Source organism: Anabas testudineus, chromosome 16 (assembly GCF_900324465.2).
Source record: "Anabas testudineus chromosome 16, fAnaTes1.2, whole genome shotgun sequence".
In the NCBI taxonomy this organism is placed as follows: domain Eukaryota; kingdom Metazoa; phylum Chordata; class Actinopteri; order Anabantiformes; family Anabantidae; genus Anabas; species Anabas testudineus.
The window spans coordinates 3,114,501-3,141,899 of NC_046625.1; the positions used below are offsets into that span (position 1 = coordinate 3,114,501).

Sequence of the window (27,399 nt, forward strand, 5' to 3'; positions counted from 1 at the left end):
ATAGATGCATAGGCCGACCTCTTTAAGAAGTAGAGCTCTTTGTCTATTGGATTTCTACTTTGGTATTCTATTTTTTATTTTTTTTATTTTAATGTCCTGATTTCTCTAACTATTTTAAATGTTCACTCATTTAAGGCCTTGATTACAGTGAAGCATTATTGCTAATATCTGGGAGTCTCTCTTATTCAACCAATACATTTGCATGTGCAACATGGTAATTACTTTAAGTGGCCTCCTGGGATTCGAGTGTTATTCATTCTCTTATTGATGTTCAGAAAATGTGCAGTTGTTACATGGAGACTCGGTCAGACCTTCATTCACACACATTTTACCAAGTGAGCATGAGATGTCAATAAGCCATTTAAAGCTTTACCCCAGGGTAACCGTTCATAAAGGTTTGTTAGCTTTAGCTTAACAAGGAGGATTAAGTCATTAACTTAAGTCATCGGCTTCCTCAGTTGCAATTAAGATCGAACTTTATCTTATTCCATTCAACTTAAGTCATTAGTACCGCTTACTTAAAATGGATTTTAGATGCTATCAGTATGCTCGGGGTGCCATCAGACCTGTAGTTTGTTTACTCAGTTTTGAACCAAAGCAGAAAAGTAAACTTTGTTTTTTTTCTTCAAATATATCTTTTCTAATAGTTGTTGACCCTAAAACCACTGACTGACGGCTTGTAAACAAAATTTGTTAAACCTGCCTGTGAGCAGTCTTAAAAATGGGTTTGGGTATGTTTTCTTTCCTATTTGGTTTTTATTAGTTAGGATTGGATATAATGATGATCATAAATATGCTGTGTGTAGCTGGTAGCTTACAGTGCAGTTCCACTGACGGCCTCTAGACGCTTGTGCCAAAAAATCCAATTGACTGAAGTTTGAGGCCTGTTTGACAGTTCACTGACTTCCGTCTAAAGCTCCTGGACTGTCGCAGAGTTACACTTCCTGAGCTTGTAATGTAAGTAAGTGTAATATTTTTTTCCCACACTGTTCTGTTGTGGGCGTCGTTAATACAGTGGCTGGTGTTTTTAGTAATTTAGGATTCAGTCTGATCTGCACTGGGTCAAAAGCAACACCACAAACTCCTTTTTTGGAAGGACGTGGCTCCAAGTGGAAAGATAAACACCAAACTGGCTCCAGTGCAGGAGAGTGGTAAAAACGATGCTGATAGAAAAGATGAAGTGGTTCCAGATAAAACAATGTAGTGCTTTTCTTTGTTGTATTTTATAAATGAAGTGAATATCACTGGTTTCATAGAAAGTTATTATGGACATTTACACTGTTTTGGAAAAAATGGCTGATTAATCAGTGACAATAATTTTTAGTTGTAGCTTCATGACAGATTCAACTTGTGACACTTCCCACAGGGATGATGTTGAAACGTGACTCCATTGACTGTGAAAGGCAACGGTTTATGTTCAGTTGATGCAGGATGTGATCACTGAACAGAAGCTGTTGGTATAATATGGACGCACCCTGATTAGTCTTAAGGACAGGAGAGCAGTGGAGCTGGGTAATTTCCTTTGCATTTTAAAGAGAGGTTTCCTCTTTTATATCCATCACGCTGAGCCTTTTTCTGAAAATGATCTGAAAATGACGTGGTTGAGGTGGCTGAGGGTGTTTCGTGGCGATTGTTACAGCTTCCAGAGAGATTTTTTTATGGTCGACGTCATGCTGTGTCTGCTGCAGAGCAGAGACTTTTTATCTGAGGCGCTCTCGTATTTCTTATAATTGATGTTTACAAATTCCCTAGATGGGGCATTAAAGAAGATTGCTGTATTAATTGCCAACGTATGCCATTTAAACGGGTAATTGCAAGCTATTTGCTGGAATGTAAATGTGCTAAGCTTGAGTATGTTTATTGAGGCGCTAGTCGCTCACAAATTAAGACGTTTATTTGATGCCCTGTGTTTTTATGGTATTAGTGTTGCTCTGATTGTTGCAGGTATTACAGTCACAAAGATTTATCTGGCCATTATTTTTTTCAAACTACAGAACCACACTCCTGTGGTTTTAATCCTACAGAGGTCCACTTTTTGAAAATGATACAGCAATTATTTTTTCAGACACAAAAGCACAACACAGCAACCCTGAGGGCAATCGGCACAGTAAGAAATGTTCAGTATTTCAATATAGAATTCTGTTTATTGCATTGATGATTATAACCCACTTTATTCCATACAGCTAAAGTATAGCTGTATGTCTTATTTCATTAAAGCTAAAATGAACATTTTTAACTGGAGCTAACATTGGCTCTACTAAAACATGCCATCGGCTGGAATATATAGTATCATAAAGCATGGAAATACATTTTTAGGCTTTGTCTTCAGTGAAATGTATATTTAATGTGTTCATATGAACCTGAATCACCTAGTTTTTTATTTCTGCTCTGCAGTGAATGCCGTTATCTGGAGCAGTCTAACTTGAATTAAGCACTCCTTAATCATGGCCACCCTCGGCCCACAACTTTGCACCATGTGACTGACCCATGATAGATGACTTCTCAATGGTAGCTGACACAAGCGAACACATTCATTAAATTCCACTCTGTCCCAAGACCCCCCCCACAACTCCCACCATTTTCAATAATATCAACCATCTCTTACCTCTACTGTTCAAAATTAGTTCATCTTCATTCATCTCTCCTCAGTGGGCTCTCACTGTTCAGTTTCTACCCAGTAATGGGATGAAGAAGCGGGGCTGGACTCTCCATGGTTGGTGCTCTCACCCCGAATTTCTCTACACATCAGCACAAACCTTTGGCGGGGCTCATCCATGGAGAGGGTGGTTAAGCGCTCTTCTCATAAGCACCTGTGTGTCTCTGAGATCACAGGGATAAGCGTGGGTGGAGAGATCAGAACAGGTGGTGAAGATGAAGCAGCTGAGATGGTGAGGCCCGGATTCAGGGAAAGTGGCACAGGGAGATTTAGTTTTTCCTCTTTCTGGTACAGCTCAGCCTTTTCAGATGGAAAAGATAGAAACACATGGGTCTTCCTTCCTGCTTTTGGTTATTCTGTCTCCTTCGTCTTGGAACCCATCATCTTCCTTCATTATTTGTTTTGTCCCACTCTTGTATTCGTTTTCACCTGTCTTATCCTTTCGTTCTCCACCTTCTTCAACGGAGGTGTGATTGGAGAACACCGAGCAGCAATGATCCAATCTCATCCCTATTCATAGACTTCACAGCACTTTCCCACTCTTCCCCTGGCCCTGCCCAGACTCCAAATCACTCGGTGCCGAGCCTACTGCTTCTGCTTTTTACCTCTTTGTTTCACACATTTTGTTTATCTTTTAAGTCCTTCCTTTACATATCCAACTGACTTGCCTACCATAGAAAGGTTGACATGGCATCACAAGCAAAAGGCTTGGTAAGCTTTTTAGAGCCAGTCACGGTGCACTGTTCCCCCAACATAATTACTGCTGAAACAAGCAGCTCTGGGAAGTTTCAGCGCTGGTGGACCCGTCATTACTGACAATCTCCCAGCCTTTATCTACCATAGCTAAGACACTCTTGCACCACGGGGCTGTGATTGCTTTACTGAGCTGTGAAGGAAGAAGAGGGGAAATAAAAAGGATGATCAGAGGCGGGGAACAGCGTGCAAATGGAGGTTTTTCATAAGCATGAGAGAAGTAGCACTGTTGCTGAAGCCCTCGACTGAAAGTATTTCAAACCAAAAGCTGCTCGAACCTGCCAAACAACCATCTCGGTTTCCATGGTGATTCAACCCTCTCCAGCACAAAGTGGAGAACTTCAAATCTATTACACTCGCACTCCCCTGTCAAGACCGCTTTTCCTGAGGAGGTGTCCGGTGCTTGGCTCCCAGCCTCCTGTCAACACCGAGGGCTAAAGAACACTGGATTGTTCATACCCTTCAGATCAAGTCGTCAACACTTGGGCCTTTTTCGGCTCAGGAGATGTCACGAGTCATTTACTTTGCTCAAGGAGTGTTTGCATTTGCCAGCAACCTTTTCATGCTAAAACATGTATATTTTTTTATTTTATATTAATGCCACACCTACATTATGTTTGTTAGTTACAAACCAGTTCTTAGAGGTTGCACCTTGTGTAGGAGAGCTGAAACTGTGACACATCACTCACCTTAAATCATAGTTCAAGAGAACATGATTTTGAAATGAGATGTAAACATTTTTAACAAGGCAGTTCAACTTTTTTGTGGCCAAATCCTGCCAGACACAAATTATTATTCAAAGAAGAGTATTTTTATGTCTTGTTACATCAGTCTTAAAAGGCTTGTCATATCCCACCTCGTTCCCTACAGCTGAAAATGACTGGTGACTCATCTTTTTAAAGAGCTGCTATGTCTGATAGCATAGATCTGGGGGCTTGTTTTTGGTCAAAATGTGGTTTCAGAGGCTTTTCTCTCATTCTGAAGAAACAAGATCTTTTTTTTTTTTTTTTCTGGCATTGAAGTGAGTCACTAAATGTTAATATAGTGGCTATCAGTTTGTAGTAGTAACCCAAAGACTCCGGAAATGTTCTCTGCTGTAGACCCAACCAACTGTTATCACCATCACCAGCCATTCCGCAGCATATACTCCACCTTCTGTGCCCAATATTTGTGCTTCAGCGTTCCATGAAATAGCTTGGCTAAATTTGCAGGCGTGGATGTGTGCGTGTGTGTGTTTGCTTCCAAATGGGCGTAGGACTGTGCTAAAAAGGAGAGGAGAATAAACTCCTGCCAGAGAGCAAGTTTAACCCAGCAGGTGGGAAACAGGTGTTTACCTCAAGTCTACCTGCTTGGCTGCAATGCACTGCCCCAAGGTGGAAACAAACCGGTTCTTGACAAAGCACATATGTGGCAACACAAGGGACGTAAACTTATTTTTTCCAGTCCATTAGCTTGGGAGGTTTTTTTGCTTCCTTCATGAAAGGAAAAACGAAAGATCGGTTAAACCTTCCTTTCTGTTTCATTTGTCACAGATGGAGTATTTTGTCATGCATGTGCTTTTTCTCTACACCTTTAGTGTAAATATGAGAAATATAAAACAAATATATTGTTCATTCCCTACCCAGTCTGTCACTTCGGCTCAGCCTCAGTACACCTAATCCCTGTATTATCCTGTGTGAGTATAATGTATTACCTATAATGCCTATTTAATTTCTCTATCTGTGATGTGATAACATTTGTTTTCCACAGTTCTTCATTGATGCATCATTTCTTTTAGAGATGTTGCTCATTGTGTTTTGTGGCGCTATCCTTCAAAAAGGGCTACAAGGTCGACTCTGTTCACGTAATTTACCTTTAACCTCCAGTCATTTTTCATTTTCTGGTTTACAGAAACGCAGCAATGCTGATGAACATTTTTGTAAATTATAAATTTAAATTTTATAAAATTAGTTTGCAAAAGTCTCTCAAATATGGTGATTGTATCAATTCAAAATAATATCTATGGCACAAAGGGTGCGAAAAGTGAAAAGATCTGAATACACTTCCTTTGGGGCCTGCTTTCAGTTTTAACATCCTTGGAACTCTACTACCCTATAATCTCATAAATTATTCTTATTTATCATTTATTAGTTATACTTCATTCCTACCCCAAAGGGGGTATGCATAATGCATAAAATTGACACAGTAGCAATGAAAGAATCTTTAAAAAATCTCAAACTTAATGATGTTTTGTTTCATATTACTGTTGGATAGAACTGTGTAAAAATGCAGCATGGAAGTGTTTTTGTTTTTTTATGAACTTGATGTAATGGAAGATTATTTTTCCAAGGTTCGTCTCTTCTCAGTTCTCCACACGTGCTCAGATAAACTTTCCAAATGCATAATACTAACTCAGACCATGCTGATGTTGTCTCAAGGGCAAAACCTGAATATGGAGTAGCTCTGGCGCTCTGTTGACAAATGAAGCTCATCCATGCGCCAAGTTCAACATGTCAGGCGCTCTTCCTTTGCTGCACACCCCTTCAGCCTTTCTTTCTGCACACTGGTCTATCTCCCCCCCTGTTACTGCACTCATCTTCTCCCTTTTCAAATGGTAATAGCACTGAACCATGCTGGAGTTTTTCAGCTAGAAGTGAACTCTCTCTTCTCAGAAGAGAATTTATGGATGGTCATGCAGAGTTTTTAAGGTTTGGCCCAGCAGGCACAGAGAATTTTTCCTTGTGGCCGAATCATTTTGGCCACCGTCTCAGCAGCTTACCGCAATACACCATGGGTCTCTGGTTATTGTTATTATGCATAATGGAACAAAATGCAGTTTCAGTGCCCTCTGTACACCCAACCCTCATTTTTTTTTCTCCACAAAAGCCACTGATGATATGTAGGGATAGTTGCCTGGCTTCTGCGTGCTAGTGTGCCGACAACTGTCCAAACTGTTACAGAGTGAACACATGAAATTTGCCTCTTGAGCAACATAAACAACTCATATCCTCAGTTGTTCCCCCACCCCTCTCATAAAAGCTTGTTTTGCCAAAGAACAGACAACGACAATCAAAAGCTGCACCCCAGAAAGTCTGCTCTGTTGACGTGTTTTGGTTTGTGCAAAATGTGCACATGATCACATACATACAGAGAGTGAAGTCATACATTTGCATTCAGCCTTCATCTATTGTTTGAAATTTTCTCACCCTCTCACCCCACAGCTAGCAGCCGTCAGCACAGCTGCCAGGTAATAAACAGGTAATATTTTTACGATTGTAGCACTGGTTTAAAATTAGTAGTGATCTGTTGACCTAATTGGAAGTAAAAACAGGAAAGCAAATACTTGCAGTAGGTTGTTCTGGTGACAAAACTGCTTTAATGGTAGTAGTTTAAGCTAAGTCTCACATTGGGAAAGACAGTGGGCAGTAAGCTGAGCTGGTTTTGGCTACTTTGAACATGGCACGTTATGTGTTATAGACTGTTGTTGGGATTCTGCATAGCATGAAAATAAAAGATTAAATGAAAGAATGTTTTTTACTTAATTGACATGTTGGTTCAAAGTTCACAGCAAGTGTAAATACCTTACTAATAACCTTACTATATGCCTGTTTTATGCACACTTCATTGCTTTGTGAAAAAATCTCCCCTTAATTTGTAAATCATAGCTTTTCATGTTTTTATTTTTTATTTATTTATTTTTTTTCATGTGCTTGGTTCAAGTTTCAAATCACTTCCAGGTGCTGGAAGATTTTCAATGAGCCAGCAAAGCTCTCGTCATATAGGAAAACGCGTTTATAGAGCACTCTGAGATGCATATAGCATATGTCACTTGACTGTTTTTGTTAAAGGCTTAAATGGAACAATGAGCAAGAACCAACAGCACTGGTCAGCAGAAGAGAGCGATATTTCTCTTGTAATCTTGGCAACACTGAATTTGAAAACTGCCAAACCAGTTTCTGAAGGCGTGGGTCCACTCTATTAAACATTAAAATGAAGAGCTTGTACTCACTTGCTGTCAAGCATAAATAACAGGTTTAGGCATGTGTTGTGAGCCAGCAGTTAAAGCAGTTGCTTGGCCAATCACCAAACCTATTCTCATATTCAGTACATGATTCTAATCAACTGTCAGTTATTACTGATTGTTATTATTTTTCCCAGCCCATGTTTACTGCAGTAGTAAAACTCCAAACTAATTTATTTACTTGTCTTTGCGGTGTGAGAGAGGCCACAACAGCCAAGAGTTCATGCTGAGGAAATGCATAGTACAGCAATCCAGTGCTTATCCCTGGAACAAACAGGATACAGAGGCAGTGGCTGTTGAAGTCGAGCCAGCTTCATGACCATATGACCCTCAGTGTACGTTGACCTCAGCTGATCACATTCTTTTTTTTTTTTCTTTTTTTTTTAAATAACTCAAACAATCTTTGATGCCAGACCCTGATTCAGAACCATTGTAAACACTGGGCTGTGTGCTTCATTACAGCTGCATACTTTACTGTTACTGTGTGTATGTGTGTGTAGAACTTGTTCCCGTTGTGCATGTACGAGTTGATTAGGGGTGATTTGGGGTGAAATAGTGAGTAAAGGATGGAGCGACACAGCAAATTGAGGCAAAGAGTGGAATCGTTGACTGCCAAGTTGTAGAGTAACTGTGTTTAAAAGAATGGACTTGAGTTTTCTACGATGTTCATCTTTTCTTGGGGCCTTTTACAACTGAAAAGCAGGAACAGACAGACGAGCATGAACACAGATTCTCTCAGCACAGATCTACCCCAGTTTGGCACCTCTCTAAAACGATCCCCTCTCTGCTCCAAACCTCTTCATTACTCTCCAACAAGCCTCTTGAGTTGAGAGTGTTGTGCGTTCTGTCAATTTCAGGCTTTTCTCAATAATTAAAGAACAGGGTTAAGCAGCACTAGTTTGGCTCTTAGCAATTTAGGTTTTCCTGTTGGGGGAGCCTGTTGGGACCCAAGATTGATTCACTGGATGAAGGTATGGCAGCAGCATGTTCAGCCTCGTCTCCCAGGGCGTCAACCACCGCTGCATTTCAACATGGCAAACACGGATGCTCCCGCAGGCTCCAGGCGGGTGATCAAAAACCTGGCAGCTGCACCGTGCACCGTGCACGAATACATTTTTTTCACTATTTTTTTTATAACCCCCACATTTTTCTACATTCCCTGTTCATTACTGTTGTATAAATAAGTAATGCAGGATCAGTCAGCTGAAATTTTGCCAGGCAGGAGGCTCTAGGACTTGATAATGGAGCCATTTGAGTACGAGGGCAGGTGGCTTTTCTTTTAAGGTTTGTCAGAAAACGTTCCCACTCCTGTTCTCAGTGGATTTGACTTTTAATTGAATGGTACCTTTAAGCAAGTTGTTTATAATTCATGACTGTGGGTGACAGGAGTGGAGGAAATGCTGTCTACAGCAGATGATGTTTGCACATCTGACTGCAACGCTGTATTCATGCAAATATCCCCCCCAACCCAACCGTGTGTGTTCTTAATACATTCTTTCATTTTTTTCTGCCCTTCTCTCTTTTCTTTATCTCATACCTCATTCTTCCCTTTCTTCCTCTGTTCCCTGTCACCACCTTGGCAAAAACCCGTTCACAGCCCCCGAAACACTTAATTGACTTTTCATTGACATGAGCTGTAATTGGCTTTTAATCACCGTTTTACATCATGTTTTGATATTCAAATGAACAGTGTCAGCTCAGAGAAAGGGGCCTCTTCAGTGCTTTGCTGTCATTCACTGAGGCTGACGCTACAAGAGGAGCATCTCGCTATTGATGTCATGTTTCACATGTTGCCTTTGCTCCCTGACTGAAGGGAAGCTTCAACAAGCTGTGTTGGTGGCACCTCTGGAACTTAAAGACTGACTGACATTTGATAGAGATGAATTTGGGCTGTCAGCGTCTCTGTAACAGACACGACTTATGAGATGTTTGCACCTGAATTGCAACCACTAAGACACAACCTGACCCTGAACACTGTTTGACACATATCACTTCAAATATTGCACCTAATTGGACATTCATGTTAAAAAAAAAAAAAAAAACGAGATACAAACAAACGACAAAATGACTGTGTTGTTCACTAAGTGACACAACGTTGACACCTCAATGTTCAGATAAAGAGTGAAAACCAATCGAGCAGTGTCTGTTCCAGTGGATCACGGTTATTAGCCATACTTATATATAATATAGAAACATGTTTTTGTTCTTACAGCTTCAGTTCTGGGCGGTTTATTGTGATAGGTTACATTTTCAAACAGACTGTGTATCTGGCATGTGGCCACGTCAGTCATGCAGTTGTGCATTTCAAGTACAGCTTGATAAGCCAGGGTCAGTTTTCCACCTCGGCTCAACGCTCCGAAAGCTGTTCCCACGCTCTCTGCTACTGGTGGAGGAAAGATGAGACGTGGCATGCATCCTGCAGACAACATCAGTTTGACAGAAATAAACTTCTTTCTTTCTTTGTTCCATCTGTGAACACGGCGACAACAAGACGCTGCTGTATAATGTCCATAAACTCCTCGACTTCAGGACGGCCTGTTGTTGTTTGTGTTTTGCTCGGATAACAAACATGTCCAATCCCCTGACAGTTCCAAGCTCTGCAGCTCAGTAGGCTTTTTTCCACATGAGACAGAGCTCCACAGGAAACGAGGATTAGCATGCACGGGTATTTTTTTTTTCTTTTTACTTTCTCTTTCTACACTCATCAGCCTCCACTCCTCTTAGTCTTTCTTTCATTTTGTTCTTTCTTACTCTCCTTTTTCACATCTGTCTACCCCCTGCCCTCCCTCCCTGGTGGCTAAATGATCGTGAATGACGTTCAGCGACTCCTCAGCTGCCAGGGAAGGCTTTGGGGAAGAGCCCACTCTCTTTAGAGTGTCCATGATGCTCCTCAACAAATTGTGACATTAAGATGAAATGGAAGCTGGCAGCCTGTGTGTAAACATTCAGCTCCGTAGACCTTGGACAGGATTCTTTTCAGTGCTCCGTAAGACTCATGTCTCTCTCCTTTCACTGCCCAGCTGCAGAATGTAAAACAATTTTTTTAACTACTTGAAGAAGAAAGAGTGGAAACCTGAAGGCTTGTGAGTTACTGCACAGACGACTCCTACTACGACCCCGGCACTATCCTCCAATTCCTTTTCTTCATTTAATTGCTAAGGTCGCCCAATTAAATGCTTTTACACAAACTCCTTTTTTCCTCCTGGAATAAATTTGCCCCCACCAAAGATTAATAAAAAACTTAAACTTATTTAGTTTTCATATTAACTGTCATGACCAAAACTGCCCCGAATCCCTACTCGAAATCACAGTTCCTTTCTCACTCTACCAGGAGGGATTAATTTTTCAATCCATTTGCCCTGTGTGATAAATTTGAGTTAAGTCATGAAGGAGACGGTTATTATTTCAAGTAATATTACTTATTGCTTAATATCCAGTCATAACCCTGGACTGTTTTTAGGTACTATTAACTATAAATCATGACAAAATCGTCTGTACCAGGCACAGCCAGGAACACGATTAAGAAAGGTATTGCTCACAATGTTTTCACTGTTACATTAACTCATTGGCTGAGCAGCCTCTCATATTAAGCTCCAGCAGGTCTGTCGTCCAACCCTTCACCACTGATGCACCATTATCTGAATTTCTGCCCCTCTTAAGCTATGAAAGCAGGCTGATAACAAGTTCTGCCATTTAAAAGGCCACAGTATTCTCACTGTGTCATGCCTTATTACCAACCACAGCAACATTTGTTTACACTCTTCTTCTGGCCTCTGCCCACGAATCAAGACCTGTTCCTGCAAGAGCCACGACGGTCTAAAAAGCAGTCATCAAAGACGTGGATATGAAAATTTATACATTAGTGTGAAGTGCAGTTGGAGTCTATATTTTCCTTCCTCTGCTGCCCCCACCCCAGTGTTTTTTAGTGAGATCAATCTTGTTTCTGCACAATTGCACAGTTTGTAATCTATTCCAGCTGAAAGAAAGGAGGAAAAAAAAAATAAAAAAGAGCTCAACTTGAAATGGAGCCATTCATCACAGAGTAAACAGCATAACAGAAGGGGCAAGAGAAAGAGCAGGAGAATGCTACGAGAAAACGCTCGGGGTAAAGAGAACAGAAAAGAAATTGCTACTGGAAAGGCAAACAAACCACGGCACCATTTTCCTGACAGAAGGCGGCGAAACCCAGAGCTGTTCCCCGGTCTCCTCACGAGGATGTGACATTTAAGAGGGAGGTGTCTTGTCGTTGCAGGCCTAATTAACATTCCACTATATGCTAGCTGGAGATGGACACCCTGCCAGTGTTGTCCCCCTTTTCACCCCCAGTTGTTTTTGTCCATGAAGTTCTTTAGTTAGTCTAAAGGTAACTGGCTCTCAGTGACTGTTCCCTCAAACCCCGAGGTCTTTATTGTGTGACGATGCACACAGGCTCTGCCAGTGTCGTCTCAAATGTTCCACTGTGGTCAGTCTATTTGCCATTGCCAGAGGTGTCAGGCAGCGGTAACCATGGTGACGACGTTGGGCCTGAATTGTTGGAGGTGTTGGAGCCCCCGGGGCTCCACAGATCTAACTACAAGAATCTGTCAAGCTTGATGCACTTTCTTCGCCAGGTCGGTTACAGTCCTTTGACAAATGTCAAAGAAATGTGTCACAGCCACACAGTCCTATCCCAGAGCTGCAGAGCAAGAGCTGGAATATAATTTCCATTTAAACAGGAGATATAAAGACATTTCTTTTATGAACTTGGTGACACAACACAGAATACATCACCACAGAGCTAACCCGTTCCAAATGAGACCTATTTCAAATGAGACCCGTTTCAAATGAGACCTGTTTCAAATGCCATTTCATACAAAGTTCAACTTTTATTGTCAAAATATGTTAATTTTCCAAATCTGTCATGGGTCCTTGACATTGTTATTTGGAGCCAGTTTGTTTTCTGCATTGTTTGTATTAAAATCTGAGCAGCTGATAATCGAGTATTCACTTAATGTTTAAGAGTTATGACCACCACGGCGGTGCATGTAGAACTGAAAGAAAACACATGGAAGAAACTTGCAGGCAACACGGTGGATTTGTAGAGTACACAATGTTCATGTTATAACTTTAGCCTAAAATATTGTCTCATCCTTTTTTGCAGGAAAGGTTAAAAGCACTCGGAGACCTCTCTGTGATACACGAAAAAAGAACCGCATGATACAATAAATGGGCGAGCAGCAGGGAAGAAAAGGAGAATCAAAATGACAGCAGTAGAGTTTCTCACCATATTTAGAGCACACTTCACTTTTCCCAATGTTAATCTATTCTGAAAATCAAATGCACAGGAGTTTGGTTTATGTATATAAGACACTGATTACAGACCAGTGGGTTGGTCGTCGACTAGATGCACAAGGGGGGTCATTTTAGACCAGACTAATACAAAATGATTTAATTAGTTCAGTGTTTTTCTGTGTGGAAAAGAGTCGATCAAACACGTTATGAGCACCAGCCACGATCTTTAAACCTAAACAAAATGAAGATGTACATCAGATTTGAAACAAGTTCTTAAAAACAACCAAAAGTACGGCCTCCTCCTGGTGTCCCTAAGTGTGTATGTGCTATATTGTGATTTATTTATCACCTCATTGTTTGGCTGCTTATCAGCCATGCGGGCAAGTACTGAGCTTGTGGAGATGACAGAATTGCAGGGTTTGCTGTGCCGGGCTGAATCTCTGAGCCTGGAACAATAGACGACGAAAATGAGAGTGGCAGCGCAAGGCTGGGGGGCGTTGTCACTTGTGTGAAAGATAGATGCCACACAGAGCCTGGGCTGAAAGTGGGACAGCTCTCAGAAGCACGACAGAAAGACAAGGAAGCGAGATACCAAATAGCCTCTATTTCTAAATGTCTGCTGCTTCAGAATCAGTGGTCTGGGCAGATCTGACCGATTCAGCAGTCCTCTCTCTGCTTCGGTCTCCAAGATGTGCCAGTTTGATAAATCGTAAGCATGACCGCTTTGATATTTGACCTGTTTGGGGCCCTCCCCTGCTGTCAGTTCAAATGAAACTCCAATTTAGATTGTGTGCCTCTAACTGTAGGTGGAGTTTTCTCCCACTGGTAGTAATTTCCATTGACATATCATCGTTTTTGATGTCCTTGATTGTGTACTCCACCTCAGCTAAAACACGGCCTCTGAGTGTGCGCAGGTCTCTGCAGACCGTCTCCACTGATCAATTCCTCAGCCCATCTGTCGGCCAGGCTTATTCACAGGGCCGCACAGCAGGCGAGACGAACCCCCGCAGCAGGAGTCTTCATTAAACCAATCCTCCCTCCCTCCCACTCCCTCTCCTCCTCTTCTAGCTCTCCCCAGGACTGGGCAAAGTTAATGAGAAGATTCGATCAACTGGCACCCCCCCACCTTCTTCTACTCCACCCCCCTTTTCCTAGACACTATCTTCCTCCCATGTTCACACAGTTGAGCAGGGGTTAGTCAGTCCTGACCTCGACTCCCACTAAACCCCAGTCGTCTTTCTGATGACTTTATTGGTTATATTATATAAATATTTATTGGTTTATCAGGTTACATTGTGATCTCAGCCAACATTATTATGATGGAATATTGAAAATAGTTCATTATTTATATTTATTTTAAAAGCTGGTGTTCATTTTAAACTCTTAATCCCAGTTCTTGGCATGAAGATGGTTGCATTAACATAAACTCACCAGTTTTCCAATATATAGAAGACTTCAGCCCAATATGAGCATCAGCATAAATATTGAAAACCTTTATCATAAGAGCCCCTGAAATCCTCTGTACCTGCTGCTGTACTTTTCTCTGTGTGGGAGGTGGAGTGTGATAGTGTGGCTCAGTTGTTGTGCCAGAGAAATGGATATGCAGTGATGGATGGCATCAGTGGCACTGTACAGGTCTCAGCCTGTTGCTGAATCACTGCTTTAAACTAATTTTGTGGGCACAGCAGAGCCGTTGTGCTCTGTGGCTGAGCTTGGGACCTGGCTCATCTAACTGCCCCGTTGAAGCTTGCATGCCAATTACCCCCCACCGTCTTGCCAAGTAGACGGCATAGAAAGCAAAATGTAAAGAAGTATTTGCTCACTGTGTCGAGGCCAACACTTTGCTTAAGTGCACTTTGGACTCTGAGCAGTAAGTAGCATTGTCAATCTGTATATTATCTTACCAACAACTCCTGAGTAAATTAGATTCTACCTGTCACAGTAATATACAGTTTTTGTACGGATTAACATAAATAGACCTTTTAACCCTAAGACCCAAGGATAAAAAATACTATTATACATAAACAACAACATTTTAACTTGACCAACTTTATTTTATGGTATAATAGATGAAACTGTGTTGTTTCAAAAATGTAACCTACGTTAATAACCACAGTAGGACACTATTGTTTTCTCAATGTTCCTCTTAGGTTTGTCCAGCACATGGAAAAAAGAAAATTAATTGAATAAATAGTTTCATAAACGAATACCAGAAGTCAGGAAAGTAAAATTATTAACAAGTATGGTTGAACAATAATGTGTACAATAAAATGTTGGTACTCTAGGATAGTCCCTGTGAATTTAACACATAGTTATTGTTGTTGGGGATTTGAAGTTATGATCTTTAACACACTTTCATTAATTACTCTGCACTCATCTGTTTCCACTCTGTTCCTCAACACTTTGAACGTTCTTTCTTCTCTTTTAAATTTCCTCATGACATTCAGGAAAGCATCATAAAGTTTCACCTGGATTCACACAACTAGCAGACTATAATGCTGTGTGTGTGTGTGTGTGTGTGTGTGTGTGTGTGTGTGTGTGTGTGTGTGTGTGTGTGTGTGTGTGTAATGTCTACAAGTCACCGCTTTGTAATGTTCAGCAACTCTGTTTTTTTATGCAGAGCAGTAATTTACTCTGTTGGGCAACAACCGTAGAGAGTGAACATAAATGATTCTGTTCAAGGTGCTTTTTAGTAAAGGTGAGTAAAAATAAACAGCTGAAAGCCTTTTTGATTATGCTGTGAACTGAATGCAGCATGATTACGGTTGTGCACCTGACTCAAATTTCCTTGTTGCTGTGTCGCATTATTGTGCATTTAAATAACGTTAATAGAATTCTGACCTAAAGCTCCGTCACACTGGTGTGTGAAGTGTGAACACAACCACAACAGCTGCTTCATCTGTTTGTTATGCCTTAGCTGGCTCGTGCTAGCTTGTAATATAGGCTTTCTGTTAAACATTTAGTCTCTCAGCCCAGATGATGTTACCATGACATCATCAGACTCGACAGAGCCACAGAACACTGTACATCATACAACATTTTGTCACATGCCTCATAACTAGTGAGCTGACGTTTACGTGTAGGATCAGTGAATTTCCATCTCATAACAAACTGGACTCCGGATGCAAAGTAACACAGCCAGTAGGCATTTGTCAGTGTTTCAGTCTCTTTAGGACGGATTTATCCTTCACCATTGGTAAAACATTCCAGTCTCTTGGGGCTGTGTGTATTGATGACCTGTCTACTGTTAGTAGGTGATACAAACATAAAAGTGACAGTATTGTCCTGCTCATAACTCTCTGCGCCCCTAAAAGAAAGGAAAAATAAAAAGTGATCTCATCCCTCCTCCTCCTTTTAGAATCACAGAGGGATCTACGGCAGCAGCGTGTGACCTCGGACCTGTTTGGGTCTGTAATGCATTAAGATGAATGCAGCCGTCCCACTGTCTCATGATGAATTGCGAGCTGCAGGGAAGGCTCTCCACTATGTAAAAGAGGCGTTTGCAGACATGGCACTTTCATCAATCACAGTGATACTGCTGTAATGCTGTTACACTGCAGGAAGATGAGCCTCTGTTTATATGCAGCAGACGTCCCCCTTCTTTTTTTTATGTTTGGATAATGCCTTTTCTGCTCTGCGCTATAAGAAAGCTGGGAGTGCATTAACGAAACGTTTAGGTGGATGGTGTCCTTCATTCTGAGTTATCCTACTATATAATCAGAGGTCCTCACACAGAAGTAATGATGGCCATATCTGCCCTACCATTTTCTTGTTTGGCTTAGATAACAATATCAAGGTCTCAATTAAATTGACACCAGGGATCTCACATTCACACTCGCTCACAAAGGCCCAGCAGTGAACTTGGAGCTGCTTAGTCGACACGATTTTGGGAATGTTGCAACGTGGAGTGATGGTGTGTGATGGAGTCTGCCATCTCAGAAAGTAGAAGAGGACAGAGGTGTTAATTATATTCAGATTGAATTATTGGTGCTTTGCAGTAGTGTATTAGTAGATAATTCAGTAAGAAGGAAGCTTGTTAATTTGACACTGTCATTTTTTTAGCTTCGATTTTTTTTAAGGATTCTAAAAAATGAAATAAACATAAAGTATGTAGAAAAACTAAGGTACTAAAACGTTTTAGTTTCATATCAGTTTAGAAATGTAAGTATAATGTTACTTGATAAATATCTTTATCACAACATAAAACCACTTCAAACGTTTCCACTGCTCTGTCACACTTTATCTTCGTCCTCTAATCTTCTGCTTTCTCCACAACCAGCACCTTCGTAGAACTTTAGAAACGCAGGAGCTTTAATGATTCTCCTGCTTCTGTGTTGCTGATCTCCTCCCAGAATCTCCCACGTCTCTACCTCTCTGTTCTCTCTTCGCTCCCTTCCTGTTGCTACCCTCTCATTCTCTCTGCGTGTGGTCGTCGAGTCGTGGCAGTTCTTGCGGCAGGAGGTGTGGTGTAACCCTGGCTGTTTTGGCAGATAAGCCTCAGCCTGCCCACCTGCACTGTTCACTCGGCAGCAGAAGGTTGCCACCTTGATGGATCCTGTACGACTGCTTCCCTACCTCCTAATTCTCATTCCAGAGACGACTGGAGAGAAACTAAATATCTGTTAAACAAAAGAATTTAACCATTCGGTGGTAAATAGACCTGTGTGTCAGTCGGTTTGTTCTCTAATTTAACCCGATTAGTAAATTGAGTCATTGCCTAAATGAATAGTTTCTCAGTGTTTTGTTTTGTTTTTCTTTTTCTGATTTTAGCTTTTGCGTGTGAGCATTTTGATCTACTTCACTGGTGTATAAGCCTCTCACTTAAGGGCATAATAATTAACACAGGGAATTCAAAGCTAACATGTTATTGGCTGTGAAATTGGACAGAAATGGCAAATTTCCAGTCTGAACGCGACTGTGACCATCGAATATTAAATAAAGAAATGCAGAGTATTTAGACATATGCCTCTTAGGCTCACAGGCCTTGAGTGTTGTGATTCCCTTTAATTGATTTATCTCTGCACTAATGATGGTTACAGCATTAAGTTGTCTTCTTTGATGATCCAATCATCGTGGCTGTCAGGGAGGTGCTCCCTCCCCTCAGGCACTTGCCACACATCCTGATGTGCATCCTGAGCTGTGATGTATGTCAGCCAGCTGTATGATGGTGGATTTACAGAACAGAGCCCACAGTCAGAGCTATATTTCTGTGCCTCAAGCCAAAGAAGTGATTGCCTGGTGAAAAGCAGCATGGCAAAGGTCAATAAACAGTGGCTCCGTTATTGTGTGGTAGATTGAAAAGGAAATTATTTTGTGGTGGATGCAGGGAGGGCTGTGTGTGTGTGTGTGTGTGTGTGTGTGTGTGTGTGTGTGTGTGTGTGTGTGTGTGTGTGTGTGTGTGTGTGTGTGTGTGTGTGTGTGTGTGTGTGTGTGTGTGTTTGCATGTACTTTTGTTGTTTGTGCTGGGGGGATTGGAGTCTGTACTGTTGAGGTACACACCCGTGCCCTGTTCTTTCCGTTGAGGGTTTCTCTTGGCAGCGAGTCTTCCAGCTGACCTGTCAGTGTTACTCAGCCTACAGGGCTGTGAAATGACCCACCACAGGGCTCACCTGGGGCTACGCAATCTCTTTCAGCTGTTCTCTGTGCTGCTCTGTTTTATTCCTGCTTTCTTTTTTTTTAATTCAGCTTTTTTCCTGCTTTTCATTTGCTTGCCACACCTTGTTCTCTCGCTCTTTCTCTCCATCAACTAGGCAGAATATTTTTTTTAAGAGATAATTTTGCCTGTTAGAATCCAGTTTGCAACACTTCAATGAGCATCACTTGATGCCTTGATGGAGTGAGAGAGAAGAAACAGACGTAGAAAACAATTGAGGAATAGGAATCGCCTTCATCTCATCTTATCTGTGTGGTCTCTGACGCTCTGATGTTCCTCTATTATGTACAAAAAGGGAAGTTTTTCCTTCTATTTATTTCTTGGCTTTGTTGTTTCAGTTCAAGCCTGCAGTAAATCTATTCCTTCATCCTCACGTTGCTCAGTACAGCTCCTGACCTACCTGTGAGTTTGAACTTAAGTTTGAACTTAAGCTTTTTTGGTGTTTGATTCTTGGAGCACATCCAAACGGCTCTGGCCCAACATGCTGGAGCGCTGTTCTTTCCTCTGATGCTGAAGAGATGGATGGTGGAAAGAGATTGATCCTCATGGCACGGACATCAGTCAATCTGACAAATGGCAGCCTCAAACTTGGAAAGCCATTAGCAGGCTGAGGCAAGAGTGAAGCCAGGCCAAGCCCCACTGATTTCCATGAGCCTCCCTTCCAAAGCGCAGGCCCGTGCCAGTCCATGACATGGCGGTGGGTGTTAGCACCTCCTCATGTCCCTTTTGGCCTTCGCTGCTCCCAGCCAGCGTGCTGACTTAGGGCTGAGGCCCAGTCAATAATGAACAAACCCTCCAAAGTAACATAAAGGGGTCAGGCCGTCTTTTCATTGAACTGTCATGACTCATGCAACTGGCTGAAGCTCTGTGGGAGCTGAAAACGAGTGCTTTAGCTTCGCGGTATGCATTTACCACCCAGTGTTTACAGTTTGTCAACACCAATGTCGTGATTCAGTTTGGAACGAGGCTCCTAACTCGCACATGTGCTGAATTAAAGTGTCTGGAGCCAAAGTTGTTGCCGTCTGATACGAAGACGTTCCTCATGCTCTCCGTTTGACCAGTTCTGCTTCTCATGCTAGACGTGTGCCAGTTGGATGTAATTGTGATTTCTGAATCTGATTTTCACTGCGTCGACTCTGCAAAACAACTTTTTCGAGCTTGTCTGAATAAACCAGGTGAGAGTTTAGCTTCTCTGTCTTTTACAGTGAAGGAAATGTGTTTGGTAGACATCAGCAAGTTCTGTGTTTTTCTTTGTGTCTTTGTTTTAGCAGCTGCTTTTGCAAAGGAAATATGTTTTTTCAAACAGAAATAAAGAAAGTAGAGAGGTAGGGCAGAGGGGGAGGGAAACATTAGCTTGTCTAAACACTGTGCCAGAACTATTCTACAGTTACTGTAAAATAACACTGAAAACACCAAGAGATGTTTACAGGGATGTCTTGGAAATCATGCTTCATTTTCCAACTTTTGAGTGGAGTAAAATGTGGATTGATGCAGAATAAACTCTGAAACTGAGAATTTACATTTTATTAACAAGTCAGCTGTTTAGAATAACACAGACGATGCTTGAAGATTCATTGGAAGTTGAGCTGCTTTTGAATTTGTGAGTGTCTGGATTAGACGAAGGGGAAATTGGCGTCTTCTGAGCGTGATTATAGCAAACTGATAAACAAAACAGATACTGAGGTGTCTGATGTGTTGAGTTGCAAGTAGTTTCCTCGTCATGGCAGACAACGCATGAATTTCACACTCTTGTTTTAGACACCGCAGTGACACAGGTGGGGGAGAGAATGCCACTCGACAGGAAATGTCATGATGCATATGTAGATATAGCTCGAAGAATGTAGCCAGACTCTTCCCCCACCCAGCTACACTGATGAGAGATGGAGAGAGTGGCTTTAAACACAGCTCAAGAGGACCCTGCATCGTGTAGAGAAACCTTTGGAATAAAACACAGTTCACAACTTTCAACAGCGACGCTACACATACATGGAATGATGGAAATGGACATTGAGTAAGTTATTTTTTTTGTTGGTAGCACCTTATTGTTGGCTCTGAATGAGCCTGTGAGCAATTTAACTTTAAGCATTACCTGCACTTGTGAGCTTTTATCTCTCATTATAGATAATGGGAAATGTATTACAAAGTAAAAACTGATATAAATGAAGAAGATGGTGTGACTGCAGTTTGTCAAGGTAACAGTAAAATATGAGCTTTGAGATGGTCAGTTGTCAACAATGTCAGGGCGTCAATCAGTGAGTGTCACTCAGTGTTTGTGGTGACTCGTGTGTCATTGGGACAAATTGGACCTCGGTGGGTTTTCAGCTGATTCACTTGTTGAATCGATGGAGGCGTTGAGAGAGGTCATTCTTATAGACTGTTCAGCTTAACGAATCCGGACAACAACCATAAGACCAAGAGCTGGTGATGTTGGTGTCAGGCTTTTTATTCTCACACAGGTGGAGATCTTTAAATGATGATGTTTCAGAACCTGGTAAATTCTATTTGTCTGTGTGTTGTTGACAAATGTCTGTTATTGCTGCTATGCAGTAGCTAATTGGGATTATAGTAAACAAATAAACCATCCATAAATGAGGAGAAAAGGAATTAAACCAAATACTACAGTGAACGGTAACAGTTCCACTCACCCATTTCTGTCCTTCAAATGCCCATGACTTTGTTTTTAAAGCCATTAACATGAGAAGTGTGTGTAATTTCTGAGCCGATGAAGCTTTGCACTCGAGTTTTAGGTTTGAGAATAAACACTCAACACTGAAAACAACTCTTTATGAATAAAACGAGACTGTATTTGAACCCTTTTTTTCCACTTTAAATTGCTTTGGGGATTCACTCAAAGTGGAGTACAAGTACATCTGCCTGGTACTTTAGACATAAATGACATTATGTGTCACTGCAGTTACTACCAGCCTCTTGTATTTAGATTGTAACCTCCACGTTCATTAACTGTGATATATGTCATTACTTAATGTTAAAATTTGTGTTTCTTACCACTGTTATGTCCCCCCCCCCTCCTATGACTAAATGCTAAACTACTTGTGGCTGGATTGTCCACATGTGGTTGCCTGTTGGAGGGATTTTAAGACAATATGAAATTTCATCTATCATCTAGATGCCTTGTTTACTGAAAAGCTCTGCACGCCAGGAAACGGGCAAACCGGAGCTTAAGAGTGTGGCTGTCGGAAAAAGGGATAGCGTTGACAAGGCAACGGGAGCTCATTATCTCGTCGTCTATGCTGGTCCACGGTGCGCCATTGATGGGTGCCAGAGGAGAGTTTGGAGCAGACAGATGGGGTTTCACCCTATGTTTCACACAAAAGACGACAGAGTAGGAATAACACGTCCACAGAAATGACATGTCGGCACTGTAATCCTGGATTACCTGTCTGCCTCGCTCTCCTTCACCATACATCTGCGTGACGCACTTTCCGCATCAGACAAGATAACAAACAGCAGCTCGGCCTCAACTGCTGTGAGACTGTGTTTGATTGTATTGTCAAGATGCATAATGTGTGCAGCTGGAGCCCAGCTCTCTGTTGCTCCCTCCACTCATCCTCTGCTGTCCAGTTGTTAGCGGGCTGTGTAATCCCGGGACAGGTGACTATGAGGTGGTTTAAGTAGAAGGAAATGATGTGTTGCTTGAGGTCGTGCGATCGCCATCATGACCCGTATGAGATTGCTTTTCATATCTGATTGTGTGTTGGTGAGTGATCGTATCTCCTGTACTCTGATGCAAACCTGCAGTTATCTGCTGCAGTTATCGTTTTCCAGTGATGTAAAGAATATGTGTGTAGACAGAGCCATGATAAGAAAAGACACCACAACTTTTTGGTTTAAAGCATCTTTAGTTTAATGGCTTGTATCAAACGTTGTACACAACAATACTTTGTGAATGCACCTGAAGACAAATATAGAAATGCTTACCAATAACAACAACAATATGATAATGATAATGATAATGATAATGATAATAATAATAATGATAATTGCTGAATTTAGATTCCAACCAAGTTGACCTGAATCTTGTCTGGCATTCAACACCAGTTGCACCTGGCAGCTGTCCCAGCTAACTTACTGTATATAACTTATAGTAATGCCAGTTTTTGTCATAATCAAACCTGCGTCCTCCAAGATCCAGTGGGACCTTATACTGTATATTCACATTGTCTTATGGAATTTAAAAATGCACTTGTATGTAGCTTTTTTACAATTGCATCATTTAAAAAAGCAGCTTTAATTAGGCTGTGGAGGAAACACTGGAGTCTTAGTGTGCACATGGCCAGAGAGCTCTAAATTAGCAGCTCTGTGGGTGAGGACGGTCCTCAGAGATTGCCTTGGCCTGTTGCCACTGGTCAGATTACAGCCACAGGAGTTTGGAGAAGGAAGAGCCTCTAGCTAACAGCCCTGACTCGATCATTTGTTCAATTCCCTTCCTTAATGTTTTATTTCTGGAGTGTAACAACTTCTATACTGAGGGTTTGTGAGCTGTTTACATTCCCCTCTCTCAGCAGTGAGGCTTTCTTAGCAGGATGTGTTCTGCTCCCGGTGTTTACCAAAGGGTATGTCTTGTGTTTGCAAGAACTGAGTGGGAGAAAGGGATTTAGTGTTTTTCCTCTCAGCTAATCATTTGCATGATTTTGGTTGGGAGCACTGTGGAGGCCTACAGAATTTTTAGTCGCTTCAGTTGGCTCGAACAGTCGTATAGCTGCGAGTGCAGACCGAGATTTGACATCATGCGTTTCTTCAAGAAGGCTTGTTCCTGAGTCACCAATAAAACGTACTCTGACAAGAACAGTAATTAAAGAAACCACTTATTAAATTTAATAGGGGCAGCATTTATTAAGATTGACTTTGAATAAACTGAATTAAGGAACATTTTGAAAAAGGGATTTAATTAAAAGGTTATTACAATTTTTAGTTTTGAAATAAAATTTCTAGATTGAACAATTATTTTTCTAGTGGCATTCAACAAGTTGTTAATTTGAGAATATAGAACGGCAAAATAGTTCCATCAAAAAATACAAAATAAATAAATATATGTGCATATATGTGATACTACATCTGGCTTCCTTTCAATTTCTTTGTCATGCCGTGATGTTTTCTTCTGACATTTTCCAATTTAGCTGTCAGAGTTACTGGAAGAACAAAGGGATACAACAAATGCAGCATATCAATAAAGCAGAACACACACACATGCACACAGTATACAAACACACACACTTCACACTCTCACACACTCCACTATCTGGCCAATAATATCTAAGAGATTCACCAAGGCAAATCACATATGAATAGACATTCGTACATCCATATTGACGCGTCACTCACAGTGGGAGGAAGACAATTGCTGCAACTGTGAAGAGGGAGGGTGGCAAGATGTAAAAACAATGCTTGTCTCTGTTCCACACACACACACACACACACACACCAAACACACACACACACACACACACACACACACACACACACACACCTATTCTGCACTGTGTATATAAAACCTCGGAGTATTCTTGTCTGCAGAGGAAAGAATTTGTATCCCTGTGTTTGCATAAATATGAGTTGAGGTGTTTATAGCAGGGTGACTGTGGGGAAAAGAGGCGCCTTTGTGTATAATGTGCTCTTTAATAAAGACACAGGTTGGCAGATTGGGAGTGTCAGTGCATTTGGCATACAGGCTCTTCAGGTGATTTATGAGCGCACTGCTAGGCTATTACATTATGGGCCCCAGTCCTGTTCAGTGAGGGTGATAAGAGCAGCCCACCTCTATTGAAACACTGCAGGTACAAGCGTTTTGTTTCAGTGGAATATCGCTGCTCTTTGATAAAGGAATTAAGTATGAGGACAATCTAATCATGTTGTCTTTGCTGCAGCTGTAGCTCATCTATTGGGTTAGCTGCTTTGTGCTTTTGTCCTTCAGAGATTGCAAAACATGTTCAAATGATGATGGCTTGGAATTGTTTGCATCTTAATTTAATTTCAAATTATACACTTCTTCTTTTAATAGTATGCATCAGGATTATGTGTAGCATCCAAACTATTTTTTGTTTCTGCTTTCCTTTATCTTGGAACAGTTTTCACTCCTACAATTTCTGCTGCACCTTGGAGCCATACTGCAGGAGGAAAAGGTGCAAGTCTGCAGTTTCCTTCCACTTTGTGTGGCTTTAGACCTGATCTTGTGTATACAGTGTGCAAGGCGAGAGGCTGACACGGTGAGGCCAGAGTTCACGCTGCAGTGTGCCTCAGCCGAAAGGCCAGTTGTCAACCGCCGGCGGAGGGGAAAACAACGGGGCATCAGCCAGAGTGGTTTGGAAAAAGGACGAGTCAGGGTCGCTTTCAATTAGCACAGCATGTCGTCACTGCAGTGAGCCACAGGGGCTGAGAGAAGGAGGTGAGAGGCAGCCTTGAGCTCAGGGAAGGAGAAAATGGAAGCAGGTACAGACCAAGACAGACACGGCTGACAGCGGGTAACAAAGTCCTGTTGCCAATTCATCACCTATTAGAATAGATGGGTAAAAAAAGAATTGTGGTCATTTGTAATTTCTAAAACTCCAGTACAGGGTCGCAAAGTGTATAAGCAAGCATTTTTTGTTTCTCGTCAGCCCTAAAGGTATCTAAAGGTTAGTGGCTAGTGGTTAGTGTTTGCTTGTTATATTGTCCTTAAGGAACATGTGCCAACAATGGCAGTCCAACAAAGTCCCACCTTTATATATTTGCTGCTGCAGCAGTAGAATTGAGCATAATGTTGAGGAACTGACCATCCAGGAGGCTGGAGGAGCAGAATCATTAATAGATCAAATATTTATCTATTTTGACAGACCCTCAATAACTTATTTGTGACAAAAAAGTCATTTCACTGTTAAAAATATTTAGAGACCAATCTCTTTATCGTCCATGTCATGAGAAAAGACGAGCAAAAAAGCAGGACCTGTGCTGGTGAACCTCATCATTGGAGCTCCAGCTCCCATTACTGATGACATCATGCAGAGTTCATCATGTCAGAGTTGCGAGATAGATATGAATGAGATACATTTTGGATCAATTGCATGTCTTTCACAGACTTCTCTCAAATAAATTATTTGTTTGGGTCAAGTTATTGCACCAAACACACCAATGCATGCTGGGACTGTTCTCTATCGAGGTTGGCGAGAGCCATCAGAGCAGGATACAACTTGCCATGGTCTGCTGGTGCAGAGGCAAGCTGAGACAAATAATACTGCTCCCTATTTGGAAGGCATTATCCCCTCACAAGTGTGAGGCTATTTATGTTGAGTGTGGGTGTGTGTAATTAGTGTGGCCATACCAATGTGCCAATTAGTCTCATACTCAGAAACTCACGCATGCCTGCCTCACCGCTCGTTGGGAATGAAGTTATGTTTTAGACAGAAATAATTGCAGCAGTCATGTTGATACAGGGCTTGAGTGATTTGTATTTATAAGCCTAATGCCAGTTTTAATACAATATTCAGTGGTTTCCAATAATTTTGATATCAGGATGGGAAAACCTTTTGACCATGAGACACTTAAATTGTTAATTAAAACCAAGGATAATTAAAATTTAAGTACAACAACTTCCCACACACAACACTGATCAATTCTGCAATAAGTATGCCCTCAAATAAAAAGCGTCACATTCATCATGTTGGAGGTTATACGAAGACACTAAGTGACCAGTAATTGATTTTTAATCATAGCCAAGTGTCACTCTGAAATACAGACAAACCATTTTCAGTGTAAACAGGATTAAAACACAACAGTTGAGGTAGAAACTCACCGTGTAGAAGATGTTGATGCATGCATTTCATGATTCAGTTAACAGCCCTACCTATTCACAAGTTCTTCTACACCCTTTGGACACAAACCAAACCAAGTGTGTGTTTTATTATTTTTATCTCTTAGCAGGGAGATTAAGTAGAATTCAATCTCCACACACCTCTGCACCCTTTAGCAAATGGCTGTTCAGCAACACTATGATTACACACATTACATGAAAACCGGAGCGTAGTGGGCCGCATCATGTCATGTTTCCAGAAAGCTATAGCTAACAAGACAGATATGTAGGAAAGGGAGGGGGGAAATTGTCTCAAATGAAAACGGCAAATAAAACTAGTGTTGTCTTCATTTAGCCTCGTGGTCAGTGCTGTTGACTCATTTTCTTTTGCCATAAGCAGGTGCACTGTGCGGAGGGACCTGCGGAAAATTGAGCAATTTATTAGACATTTTTAAAGTAATAGGTAGTCGGCTGGACTTTGATTGAATTCTTATTTAGTACACAGGAGCTGCAGAACACTGGACTCTTGAATTGTACAGTAATTTAACACAAACATGCGTCCGTAATCTGTAGAGTCTCTTTTTTTTTTTTTTTTTTTTTTTTGAGCAGGCCTCAGTGGATATACTTCGACTGGCTCCTCTACCATCACTGCTCTACTGTCGCACTTGTCAGGCCCCCAATTCTATTACATTGTCCTCCTTTTTTAAAAGATGGCAATTAATCTAATTAGTAATCAATCATCCGCTGTGCCTCCTGCCTCTTCTCTGCTAATGGAGAATATGACAGGCTTGGACCTTGCATTATTAATACCTCCATTCCAGGAGCCCAGGACCCCCCTGACAGAGTGGCTAGGGGCCATTGATCACTACCACAACCCAGTGAGCACTCCAAGGCCTACAGGGAAATATCCGGAGTAGTGCTAGTGGATATGGGAATGTGGTGTGTCTGTAGGATGAATGTGTTTAGAGGGATTTAGCGTGATTTTGGAAAGGGAAGGATTTTGCCATCGTTGCTCTGGGGAGATTGAATAGATGCAAAAATCTCAAAAGTGAGGTGTTAGTTTGGTGGTGCATGGAGTCTGCAGGGAACCTCCATGGTGCGCCTTTGGGGGAGCTGAGGGATTGTATGAGTGGTGTTAATGGAAATGTTGTGCTCGGAAAAGCTCATTTGGTTAATGGGGCTCACCTCAAAACTATTATGGCAAGATAAGGGGGCCTCTCTGTGGAACTATTTCTACAAAATGAGATTAGAAATTATAGGACGCCACTAACACTGGGGCACAA

General features: G+C 41.5%; 1 protein-coding gene across 3 annotated transcripts in view; it reads left to right on the forward strand.

Moving 5' to 3' along the window:
• The window catches only part of sema6e (sema domain, transmembrane domain (TM), and cytoplasmic domain, (semaphorin) 6E), a 122,630-nt gene that overhangs the window by 21,005 nt on the left and 74,226 nt on the right, over window positions 1–27,399 (forward strand). The window contains exon 1 of one of the 3 annotated variants that reach the window (XM_026370839.1): window positions 20,249–20,344. The exons of the other annotated variants lie outside the window; for them this stretch is intronic. The gene's annotated coding sequence lies outside the window, so the exon portion shown is untranslated. Of the gene's footprint in view, window positions 1–20,248; window positions 20,345–27,399 lie in introns of those variants that run through there. 3 annotated transcript variants of the gene reach the window in all.